At 42.2% G+C, this 11,625-nt stretch overlaps 1 protein-coding gene across 1 annotated transcript in view; it reads right to left on the bottom strand.

Annotated features, from left to right (window-relative positions):
• Window positions 1-11,625, bottom strand: part of LOC125878992 (cytoplasmic phosphatidylinositol transfer protein 1-like) — a 92,831-nt gene that overhangs the window by 40,830 nt on the left and 40,376 nt on the right. The gene's annotated exons all lie outside the window — the stretch shown is intronic.

The following is an 11,625-nucleotide window of genomic DNA, read 5'->3' as shown; positions in this document are numbered from 1 at the left end:
TGATAGGTTTCTGATTTATCACAAGCTATGGTTGATGTGTTTCCTCACATCAGTTCTCCTTTTTCTCTTCTGTATTTTAATAGTCTGTCATATCTTGCACGACAGGTTCGGCAGAGTGGGCTGTGCCCCTCATTGCGTATAGCGCTCACGGCAGTCCACGGCGATGTGGCGCGCAAATGATGCTCCTTACTGCATGTGACGCACATCTTTCCCACTGCTGGGGAGGCAGAAGGAAACACCGCCAACTGAATTGCCTTGCAGCCCCTCTTGCTCTCTCTTCTCTGTGGCTCTTCCCTCTATTACTCAGTTGTTTCCTTACTTTCCCCCTCTCAGACACTGTCACCCCTCTTTGTCTCTCTTTCTCTCTTGGTTCAGTCCATTTAAACTCCTGCCACTGATGCATGAGAACTGCCACTTATATTGGCAAGAACCCGACGCGATTCAAGCCAGGGGCAATAATGAGATATTACAGCTCGATCGGCCCAAACGCAGTGGGTCAGGTCGGCCCATCCAAGCTCGGACAGAGAACCAGGGCTCTAGATGGCTGTAGATGTGAGTCCTGTTAGCCCATTCCTGTGTCAAAAACAAAACATAGAGCTTGCCTTCTTAAAAAACATTGAACTGCAAATTGAGGAATGATTGAGACGCCGTTTACACGTGGCCGGCTATTTTCATAAACGGACATTTCACGGTCTCCGTTTTCAAAAAGATCTTCGTTTACACTTACCCGTGTATATATACACAAGAGCATGCCAAACCTGTAGGTGGCAGTGTAACGAGAAGCTGAAGCCTTCCATGTATCCATTGTCACCATAGCAACATAGGTCGCACTTTTTACACAGGCGCAAGTTCCGGCGCATACTGTGACGTCTGCTGCCTATAACTCCGTTTATCTCAGTTTACATGCAACCGCACAACCGGAGTTTTCCAAAATCTCCACTCTGGCCGGAGTTTTTAGAAAGACTCGTTTTCAGAGGAGAAATCTCCGTTTGCGTGTAAACGAAGGGCACAAACGAAGGAAGATGTCTCGGCCTCTGAGGTGACTCATCATTGTGTCTTGTCTGAAGCAAACGATTACACTGAATGCAGTTTTGTACATTATTGCTACTGTTTCTGCATCAGCTGCTTAGTCCAGTCTGCATTTGAGCTGCTGCTGCTGCACACACTGTGGAAAATTACAGCTCAGCCTCCTGACTTGGGTTATACAACTCTAAAATTGCAAAAAAAAACGCCAGAAAATTTGGCCTTTTGCTATCAATTCAAACTGTACCCGTTTGGTTGAAAAGGATATGAGCTAAATACTCCATTACAGAAGCTAATACACTTTCCCATGCAGACTTTGAAAAAGTGTACACCTACAAAACAATGAGGAAAAATAATCAACCTTGGCATAAGTGTTTTTGCCCGAACAGAAATCCTTGGTTGTTTGCATAACAAGTAGTACAGTGCCGTCTTAGTCTAAGCAGAGTGACACTCTCTCAGCTCATCCCTCACCCTGTGAGAGTGGAAAAAATTTACATTTGCAAATATATCAGCTCCACAACCACTGTCTTTTTTATGCCCTACACAATAAAGACTCATCTATGCTCAGTCCTAAGCCTTCTCACTCCTCTACCACAAAAGGAACCAAAACCAGGAACCAAAACCATTTTGGTACACATGAGCTAATCAAGCCTATCTAATTTTATGATAACCTTAATGCCACCTTCCTGGGGTCTTTCAACATGCTTCTTGTTTTGAAGTTGCCTCTTAATCTATCCTGAGCATCTGCCTTGCCCTTTCCCATCAACAGTGGGGATACACATCTTTCTCAAATCACAGTAGGCTCGACCAAGACAAAATGAAGCAAAAAGTAAATGGAGAGTCTGATATAACACTTGTGGTCAATCCTTCTCTTATTCCTTGCTGTACTTTTCGTGCCCACTTTTCCTTCCCTTCCTCTCTCTATCGCAGCAGGGCTGTAAGAAGTACACTGTGCTGTCTCTATGCATAATAAATGAGATGGTTTTCCCCAAGCAACCTGAAATTCAAGTTGTACCAAAACACTCCAGAGTGGAACAGAGAGGACAAAAGGCTTATGTAACATGGAGGGAGAGTTGTTTATCAACCAAATGCATGAGGCCTGAGAAGAAAAAAAAACATCACCTGCTTTGTGCTTAAGGCTCAAGACGATGTGACTAAAAATATTGTCTTGCTGTGAGAGTTAATGATTCTTTAAGTGCAGTCGGTTGCATATCAGTACAGCTTCAAAATGACTTGAAACACAGTGCTTGTGTGATTGCCCACACATGAATTTATGTCTAGAACACAAATGACATCAATCAAAAATCAGCATTGCCATGTATGTCACACCTCAGCATCCACCTGTGGGCTCTGCTTCTCCTTTGTTCTCCACAGACTGATCTCTCCTTGCTGACTTTGAATCAATCTCTGCAGGGAGTGAGATTAAACAGAGTCTGGATGGCAAAATGAAAGTTATATTTACTCTCAATTTAATTGTTCTAGTCGATATAGCAGTTGACTCACACATGTTCATCACGTCGCAGTTCCAAAATGTGTGTTTGTGTGTGTACTGTACCTTTAGGACTTGTTTTAGGAAATGGACTTGAGCCAGCATCAACATTTAATCGTGAACCACAATGTTTTAGCAGCATTCATTCATTATCTCTGCTCGTGTTTCTCTCTTGGAGTGCTCTCTTCACAGTCTGTAGCCTCAAAAGCCTCAGTATTTCTGGGATGTGAGAATCTCATCCTTTTCTCACCTCACACAAAAATCGATCCTATCTAACACTCCCTGCACTTTAGGATCTCAGTATATTAAGTGAACCAGCGACACAGAGCGTCAGCAGTTACACCTCAAATGGCAACTTGCTTTTCATCCTCAAAATAACATGCAAGTTTAAAGGAACGAATGACCATTTGTATATCAGTTACTCACCGTGTGTTACCTTGAATTTGTGAGGAAAATTCGTATGCCTCCATCATGATCACAGAATCCAAGAAAGGCGAACCTTCTTCATGAATTGAAGTAAATGGGGGCCGTGTTTATCAACAGCAATACTCTATCAAAACATCCATTTACAAGCTCTCATGCAACTTGTGCAGTATAATCCAGGTCTCTTTCATCCGTCTTATACTCAGTACTTCTCAAACACATCCAGAGCGCCTGGACAAACGTGTGCATTTGAACTGGTCAAACGGAGCTCATATGCATGTGCATGTTCAGGCACACTCAGGGTGCACTACTCTGAGGCGGAAGTATTTTATATTCTCCTGAGACCGTGTGTCCTCATATGAGGACATCACATTTTGGGATTTCTTGACGTTTTATTTCATTCTACTTAACTTAGACCTGTTGTCCTCGTTCGTGGACACTTTGTGTTCTTACTACCACTGTGCCATCTAGTGGTAGTAAGAGCACAATACACTATTCCATGTAAAAACAAGATGGCAGCCGTCTCTGCCAAGTCAGTCTGGCTACAATTCTGACCAATTTTAGCAACAGTAAGACTAACCCCAAATTTCCACATACTCCATCTGTGCCGCGTTATGCAGCGCCACGGATCTGGAGCGGCGGGCCTACTGGATGCGTTTCTGGAGCACCGTGCCACATAGCGGAGCTGCAAGCTCACACGTGGAAACTGCGAAATCACGCAATAAAAAGCACCATTCACTCCCAAAACTCCTGCAGTTTCACACCAGGTGTTTGTATCTTTGTAGAAAGGATGTGTGTCATACAAAATACTATGGTTTTCCACTTCAACTATGAGTTTCTCCTCGTCCATCTTTCCTTGGACCTTAGCACTGACTGACAACTTGTACGACAGGATGTGACTTGATTTTTAAAAAACTGAGAGTTTACAATCTGTAGTCCGCGCATTGTGTTCTATTTTGAAATTTACCAGATGCTGTGTGCGTTCCGTTTCTGTTTTGGTGCGATCTGAGCTGCATGGCTTGACGTGCAATGTAAGCGCAGTCGCTGAAAAATAGACCTGGCGCGTCTCTCCGATGAAGTGGAGTGGCCTGGCAGTTCTGGGACGCTCCAGAGACGCTGCGCGGTGCTCACTGTGGAAATTAAGCTAATCAATAGAACGGGAGCGTATCCACTACGCACTGCACTGCGCGGTGCAGACGGAGTATGTGGAAATTGGGGGTAAGACACTATCAATAAGGAAGTACTTGTTTGAAGACAATGGGACTTTCTTATTGTCTCATTTGAGAACGCTGGGACTTAATCATCGCCGACAGTGTTTAGTTTTTTATACTTATCAGGTCCTACTGATTCCAAATAGCTAGGAAAATTTAAAAAAGCATACCAAACAAAAGTTCGGGTCTCAGGAGGATATGGTAACGTTTTAGCAAAATGCATGTGTCTGGGAAGTATTGAGCACACAACTGGATAAATAAGACTTGGATTATATCCTGCAAAAGCTGTGCGTGAGTTTGTAAATTGATGTTTTAATGTACTTTTGCTGTTGTTAAACATGGTTCCCAGTGACTTTAATACACCTTTCTTCACCATGGTAGCCTTTTTGGATTCTCCAAGGCATACGAGAGAAACTAAATTTTCTTCACTAACTCAGTGTAACATGATGAGTAATTGATATCCAAATGGTCAGTTGTGGATGAAGTATTCCTTTAAGAACTGTGCTCTTAGCTTAATGCTATCATCAGTGTGCTAGCATGCCTCGAATGACAATTCTAACATGCTGATGTTTACCATGTTCTGCATTTTAGTTAACATATTAACATCATAACAGGTAATTAGTGCTAAACACAAAGTACAGCTAGGGCTAATGGTTGTGTCATTATGTTGCAGTGATTATGGCAATCCATCCAATAGTTGCTGAGATATTCGAGTAAACTTCCAACACATTCTCACTCTGATCTCGTCACATATTGATGTTTGGTCATGGACCTTCCATACATGCAGGGTGCTGGTTGTTGACGCTCTGGGATGCTGTGTCATGTTCTGCTTGTTACATGCATTGTCTTCTTTCAAGATATACTTCTGTTTTCACAGGAAATTGACTGTTTACATACAGTCTCTTTCAAAATAAACGCACTACGCCAGTACAACAACACGAATGTTTGGTTTCATAATCTTACGGGACACAAACATCACTCTTCCTGGTGAGACACAGCTGACACAATCATGCTCTCAAACCTGGCTTATGGAGACAAGAGGCGGAGAGGGAAAGAAATGAGAAAAACTAGGAAGAGTGAAAGAGTCAGAAATGCAAAGCAAAGGAAAAGGCGGAAGGAGAAAGTGACACGCACCATATAAATGGGAGGAGGAAAAGGAGTAGTGGGGAGGGCAGGAGAGAAACAGCTGCCCTCAATCAAGTCCTGTTATGTAATAGCTCACAGTCTGTCAGTTTCCTGAACACATTTCTTCTGCAGCATTGCCCCCTTTTTGCTGTCTTATTCCCGCTCATCATCTTTAACCTCTCATTGACAATCCTCTCCTCACCCTGTTTCTCTTCTGTATCCATATACACACATCACTTCAGTTGGCCACCCAGTGCGCTGCCAGGTGGGGAGTAAAAGTGATGCATAGGGGAGTGAACCATAGTGAGTGATCTTGACGTTATGTAATGTTTGGTTCAGTGACCTCAGACACTGCAGAGATGCAGGAGGAGACGACGGGTGGGGAGGAAGAGAGCGAGAAAAGGGGTAGAGAGGGAAGCACGGCAGGAGAGTGCTCTCTCCCACCTGCACCGATCACTATTAATAAATTACGCCCCTCCATGCGCCTTTGACATAGTTTATGTAATGCGGTCTTTTGCTCCTGGCAAGTGGCTTTACGAGGACCCCTGTGTGTATCAGGGCTGGCATCATTTCCACTTCAATCCATTTATAATACAAGTTGGACACTACAATTCATTTGTTGCCACTACTAAAGTGAATTTCACCCGCTGATGCTCATTTGAGCAAAACAAATTAAATTGCACCTCCATTGTAGTGAGGCGAAGGCAGAAATCTTATCTCATAAATGCAATATCTGTATAAATGTCTCATATTGCTGCTCTGCATCAAATAAGTGGTAGTTAGACAGTAAATGATATGTCGGGAAATGCATGCAGGTCCGCTAATGTGTGAATTTATGACACTGCAACAGAGGTTTACAATTGCCACTCTGACCTTCCTTCAATTTCCCCTTAAAGAAGCACAAAAAATGATTAAACTATATACTATGGTTGATTCAGTCTATGTTTTACACTGCCAAGGACACATGCCTCTGTATCTTGTGTAAGACAATTTGCATTTTTCTCAAGTGTCCAATATGACAAAACAGGTTTGCATAATGACTTTCTACAGAGCTTTGACTCTACTAGAAAATGCCTTTCAATTTAGCTGACTTAAGGGAGCAAGCAAAGACAATTCCAGATGCAAAAGGCGTATTGTGGTAGAATCTGAACCTCCTGTTCCTCCTGAAGACACTGACACTCGGTTATCTTGCTTTCAGACCTGTCACGCTCCATTGCTCTTGGCCGCTTCACTGACTCTCACTGACTGAGATCTGAAAGGTGATGTGTGGCACTGGCACGACATACGTATACCAGTGCTGAGCTATCTTGGCGTCTTCCTTCACTGCCAGCGTGACCAACGCTGCAGTGGCATGTAATGCTATCAAACCATTACAGGGAGTTAACACTCACCTTCACATTCTGCTGAATCAGTGTAAATGGAGCAAACGCCGTCAGTCATATGCTCTCGCTCTCACCAGCACGCCCACGTTTCTGCTGAAACAGCAGAGTGTGATGTGTGTTGTACTTTAGTGCTTGTGGAATAAAAAATGTTACAGTTTTAGAGCTTGAGACTGAAGGAATTTCTGCAAAGTGTGGTAACGTCCTCTGAGGTAAGGTAAGAATTAGGTTGGGAGAAAGTACTCAGCTTAGATGTGTAGCTGTGAGGGTGAGAGATAATAGATAGGAAATGGATTCCAAAGTCCTCGTCAGCATAGGTGTAGATTCCAGGGGGACGCAGTGAACTCGTTTCACTCAATATTTGGAACATGTGCATTCCCCCCCAATAAAAACATGATTGTAGCAAAGGACTTTTAATTCAACAGATTCAAGACATTTAACACCAGAAATTGAGGCAGAAAAGGCTCAAATTGATGCATAAACATTCACTATAATGCAGGAAATTGACCCTTTGCTAACACAGCTGTGCTCCACTGACTCTCATGCAATCGTTTGAGATTTCCTTCATGTTCAGGCTGGTTTTGTGGATGTGGAGCTAAATGTTGTGCCTGGGGCACGTCATGTATTAATGATACTCGTTACCTGGAGAGGTTGGAAAAAGATATACGTTTCTTCCCTGTTCCAAAACCAAAATCAAACCCTGAAAAGTGTAGGGTTAGCTAGCTAGCTACTGAAGATATAGCCTACTGAATGTATACACATGCTGCTTTTGTTTTTTAATGATTATAACAGTGAATAAAGACCGAACCTGCTGTACAGGAACCAGTGAAGGGAAGCAGGGAAACTTTGCTGATATTCAACCAGCTGTGTGTCATCACAGTGTGTGCAGATGAACGTTGTTTGGCTTTCCCCCGGAACCTCCCTGCCCTGTCTGCTGGCTGGTGGCACAAGGGGAAGCCAAACACGGTTCATCTGCACACACTGTGATGCCACACAGCTGGTTCAATATCAGCAAAGTTTCCCTTTATATTCATTGTCTTGTGTGGCGATCAGCAGTGATGTGGTGGTTCACTTTTACACTGTGATCTGTAGCCTACAGTTGGGCTTTAGCTTCTAACTATCTTTGTCTTTTTAACCTGTTGTTGCTGCTGACTCAGTTTGACATCCTGGATATATCCTTCAAACACAGACTGTAGACCCCTCTGTCTGCTTCTCTCTGGAATCACTGTTTCATTTGTGCAACAATATGATAATATTTCTTCAGGGAGTACATTTAGTTACAGTGTGGGCTCCATGCTCGCTCCAACAGCTTGACAGACCGCCACAAAGGGGTGTGGCTTAGCTAAAGGTTAATTAAGTGTTTGATTCTCTAAATTTTCTGGTGTAGGACCCTCAAACCTCCTGTTTCATATGTGTCAGCCTAATGTTGGAACAAAACCTTTGCCCTTGCTCGTAGGTACAAGTGCATCTGTATCTCTGTGTGTGGCTCTCTTTCGCTCTCTGGCTGAATGTTTTGACTAAGTTGAGGCGGTGATGTTAGTGGTGCGTTATTCGGAAATTAAATACTACACAACAACATCTCTGATCATGCCAGGGGAACACTCAGCTGATGCAGAGCTGAGGCTGCACTCAAGTTCACAATGGGCTCCCCCTCATATCTCTGTTGTCAGGTTTCAAATTGAGTTGATATATCATTTCTGACAGTGAGCTGTTCCACATAACTTCAGGAATGTTTTCTTTATATTTGACTAAAAACCCCTCCTTTATTTATGCTAATTTTTTGTGCTCCTTTGGTAAAGCTGAGACATCAGTTCTGTGGCATGAAAAATGCTAAAATGTAGATTCCTCCTAAAAAAAACTGCCTAACTGTGATTTTATAAAGACAGACAGAGTGCCTTATAAGGGGATACTTCACCAGTTTTCAACCAGCTTTGTATCGTGACAGTCTGGGTAGTAGGGTTGCAATAGTAAGCTGGTAAGCTAATAAGTAAATATTAACCAAGATGTTGTTACTGCTTTGCAAAATGTCTTCAGAAACATACTTTGGAACACCATTTGGCTGTCACACAATATAGGTTTTCAGCCGCAGCAGTCACCCACCAGCAGGAGCTTTTATTGGTCTGGTGCAGTGCAGTGCTTTCTGGTGTTTGCAGGTTTTCTACCTCTTGAGCAAAATCGAACACCACAGCCCTTTTTTTCTGTTTTTTTATGGTCATGTAGCACCAATTTAAAATGTATTTGTGTTTTTCTACTGCATAGACAGCCCAATATTATGAAAAGACTGCAGCAGTGGAAGAGAAGAAGAGAGAAGAAGAGATTTTCTTTACTGTACATGTATACATGTGTGACGTGGAAATAGTGCAAGTAGTGCAAAATTAATGCAAAGCATATAGTAAAGTTGTAGTACAGTTATGGATCCTTTATTACATTGATACTGGTCTATTTTCAAATTGTCTTGCTACTATATCCGAGGGTTTTCTCTATTGAAAAATATTTTTGGCCTGTTTTCTGCATGTGCTGTCTATAGCAATGTTTTCCTTGACCACAGATGTACTGTTTTAAAGACTGTGCCATATGTGATGCACAAATAGCTCTCTCTTTTCTGCTCCTTTTCTTTCTCACAGGCTCTACTCTCTCTTCCACTTTAACGTCAGACACCAGCTGGCCTCCTGGTGGTAGTTTTAATAGAGTTTCACGATCTGTATGATATTCGCAGTTCCCTGTTTACCATGATGCTGTTCGGTTTCATCTGTGTCTGTGAAATGAAGAAATGAATGGATGTTGCTCCCTCACACTGCCTGAAGGCACAATGCTGTGTATGTGATGCTGTTTTTTATCCTCATGACCTGGACCATGTGCTGTGTGCTTCATTTGCTGGAAGACACTGAGTCAGTTTGTTGCAGCAGAATTTACGGACATGAGCTGTACACATGCAGGTCCATATGTTGCATGCCAACTGATGTTCTTATTCAGTATGAGTTTAGATTATGGTGATTATGGTTAGATTACATCCTGCAATATGCTGCGTAATTCTTCTCAATTTGTAGTGTACTTTTTTGTGCACCAGTCCAGTACGTACGTAGACATAACAAGATGCGAGTTGAAATATCTTGTTTTAAGCTTACATAGTGATTTGCTGCTGCAGTGTTATTCACTCCAAGTACTTACAAGCCTATCACCAGAGAAAATATTGGCATTGAACACATCTGCAAACCACAGTTATGTTATATTTGCATGATACTTTACAGCAGATAAACTGAAAGGTTACGTTCAACCACCCTTCAGTTAATGTGTGGTTAGCTTTAGGCACATAAACCACTTGGTTATGGTGAGGACAAGATCATGTTTTGGCTTAAAGTACCTCATTTGGGGGGCACAATCCTGGCAGGAAAAACAGTAATGTCTCTGTAGAAAAAAATCCAATTTCAGGCCTCTATCTCGGAATGAAAAGCAGCAATGTCTCAGTTAAAAACAACTGTTTTTCAGGCTCCTATGTGGGATGAAAAGCAGCATATCTTGGTAAATAACAATTGCCTTTTTGGCCACTATCCCAGGAGGAGAAACAGTGATGTCCTGGTAAGAACAATCACCTTTCAGGCCACTATCCCGTGTGGAAAAGTAACAATGTCTCAGTAACAAACAACTGCTTTTTGGGGCCACTATCCCAGGAGGAAAAGCAGCGATGTCCTGGTAAAAAACAATCACCTTTCAGGCCACTATCCCCGTGGAAAAGCAACGTCTGTTAACAAAATAACTTCATTTTGGGCCACTATCCCAGGAGGAAAAGCAGCAATGTCTCAATAAAAAAACATTTGCCTTTCGGGCGACTATGCTGCATGAATAACAGCAACATCTCATTAAAGAACAACTGCCTTTCGGGCCACTATCCAAGAGGGATAACAGCAACGTCTCATGAACAATTACTTTTCAGGCCACTCTCCTGGGATGAAAAGCAGGAATGTCTCGGTAGAAAACCATCACCTTTAGGGCCACTGATCCACGATGAAAAGTTACAATGTCTGTAAAAAACAATTGCTTTTTTGGCCATTATCTTGGATGGAAAAGCAGTGATGTCTCAGTGAAAAACAATTACTTTTGGGCCTTAAAAGCAGCTGGAAAAACAGCTTGGCAGGTGTATTGCCTACATGACACACCATCCACCATCCCCTCCACCTCATAATGGCATAGTCAGCCTCCTTAATACATCACTTTAGAGGCCATTTGATAAGATAGAAATGTAACGTATTTGTGGTTTGCAGAGTCGTACAATGCCAATATTTTCTTCCGGGGACTGGGCTGGTATTGAATAAATGTGTGGTTTCTTATGGTTTGTTAAATTAGGATCAACTTTTGCCAGCGTAAACAAATATGTCTGTTGACATTTTGGAAATGTTCATTTGGCCACTGTTTCTGTACATCTGCTGTGAGAGGCAGAATGTTAATATGCATCTCTGTGCACCCTCTGATGTTAGAATAATTCATCCACCATATGGGCAGATGAGATAAAAAAAAAAAACAATATGGATGGATTTTCCAAAGATATATCTTTGTTGTTAAGGAACAAAACACTTCGCATATAAATAGATTGTATGCCAATATTTGTGACCTTAATACGCGACTTTATTGATCCCCTTTTTTGAGTCCTGTGTTAAATAAGGGATGATCTGCCTATGCAGACAGATACAGATACAGATCTCTCCCATTTTCTCTCATTCACACACACACACACACACACACACACACACACGCAAAGCCCAAAAATGCAGATCAAAACGCAAAAGCTATTTATCTCAACAGGAGCACAGTCAAGAATACTGAGCGCTCCAAGCAGTAATTACTCTGTCTGTCGTTGAATTTTAATTACATGTTAGCATTACGTCCAGTATTGTTTTATGTCCGCAAGTGTGTGTGTGTGTGTGTGTGTATTTGTGTGTGTGTGTTCTGTCAGGATTCTTATCTTACACTCACACTAACA

Source organism: Epinephelus fuscoguttatus, linkage group LG19 (genome assembly GCF_011397635.1).
Source record: "Epinephelus fuscoguttatus linkage group LG19, E.fuscoguttatus.final_Chr_v1".
Lineage (NCBI taxonomy): Eukaryota > Metazoa > Chordata > Actinopteri > Perciformes > Serranidae > Epinephelus > Epinephelus fuscoguttatus.
The sequence above is the reverse complement of the archived record's forward strand: the minus strand, read 5'-3'. Positions and strand labels throughout refer to the sequence as shown.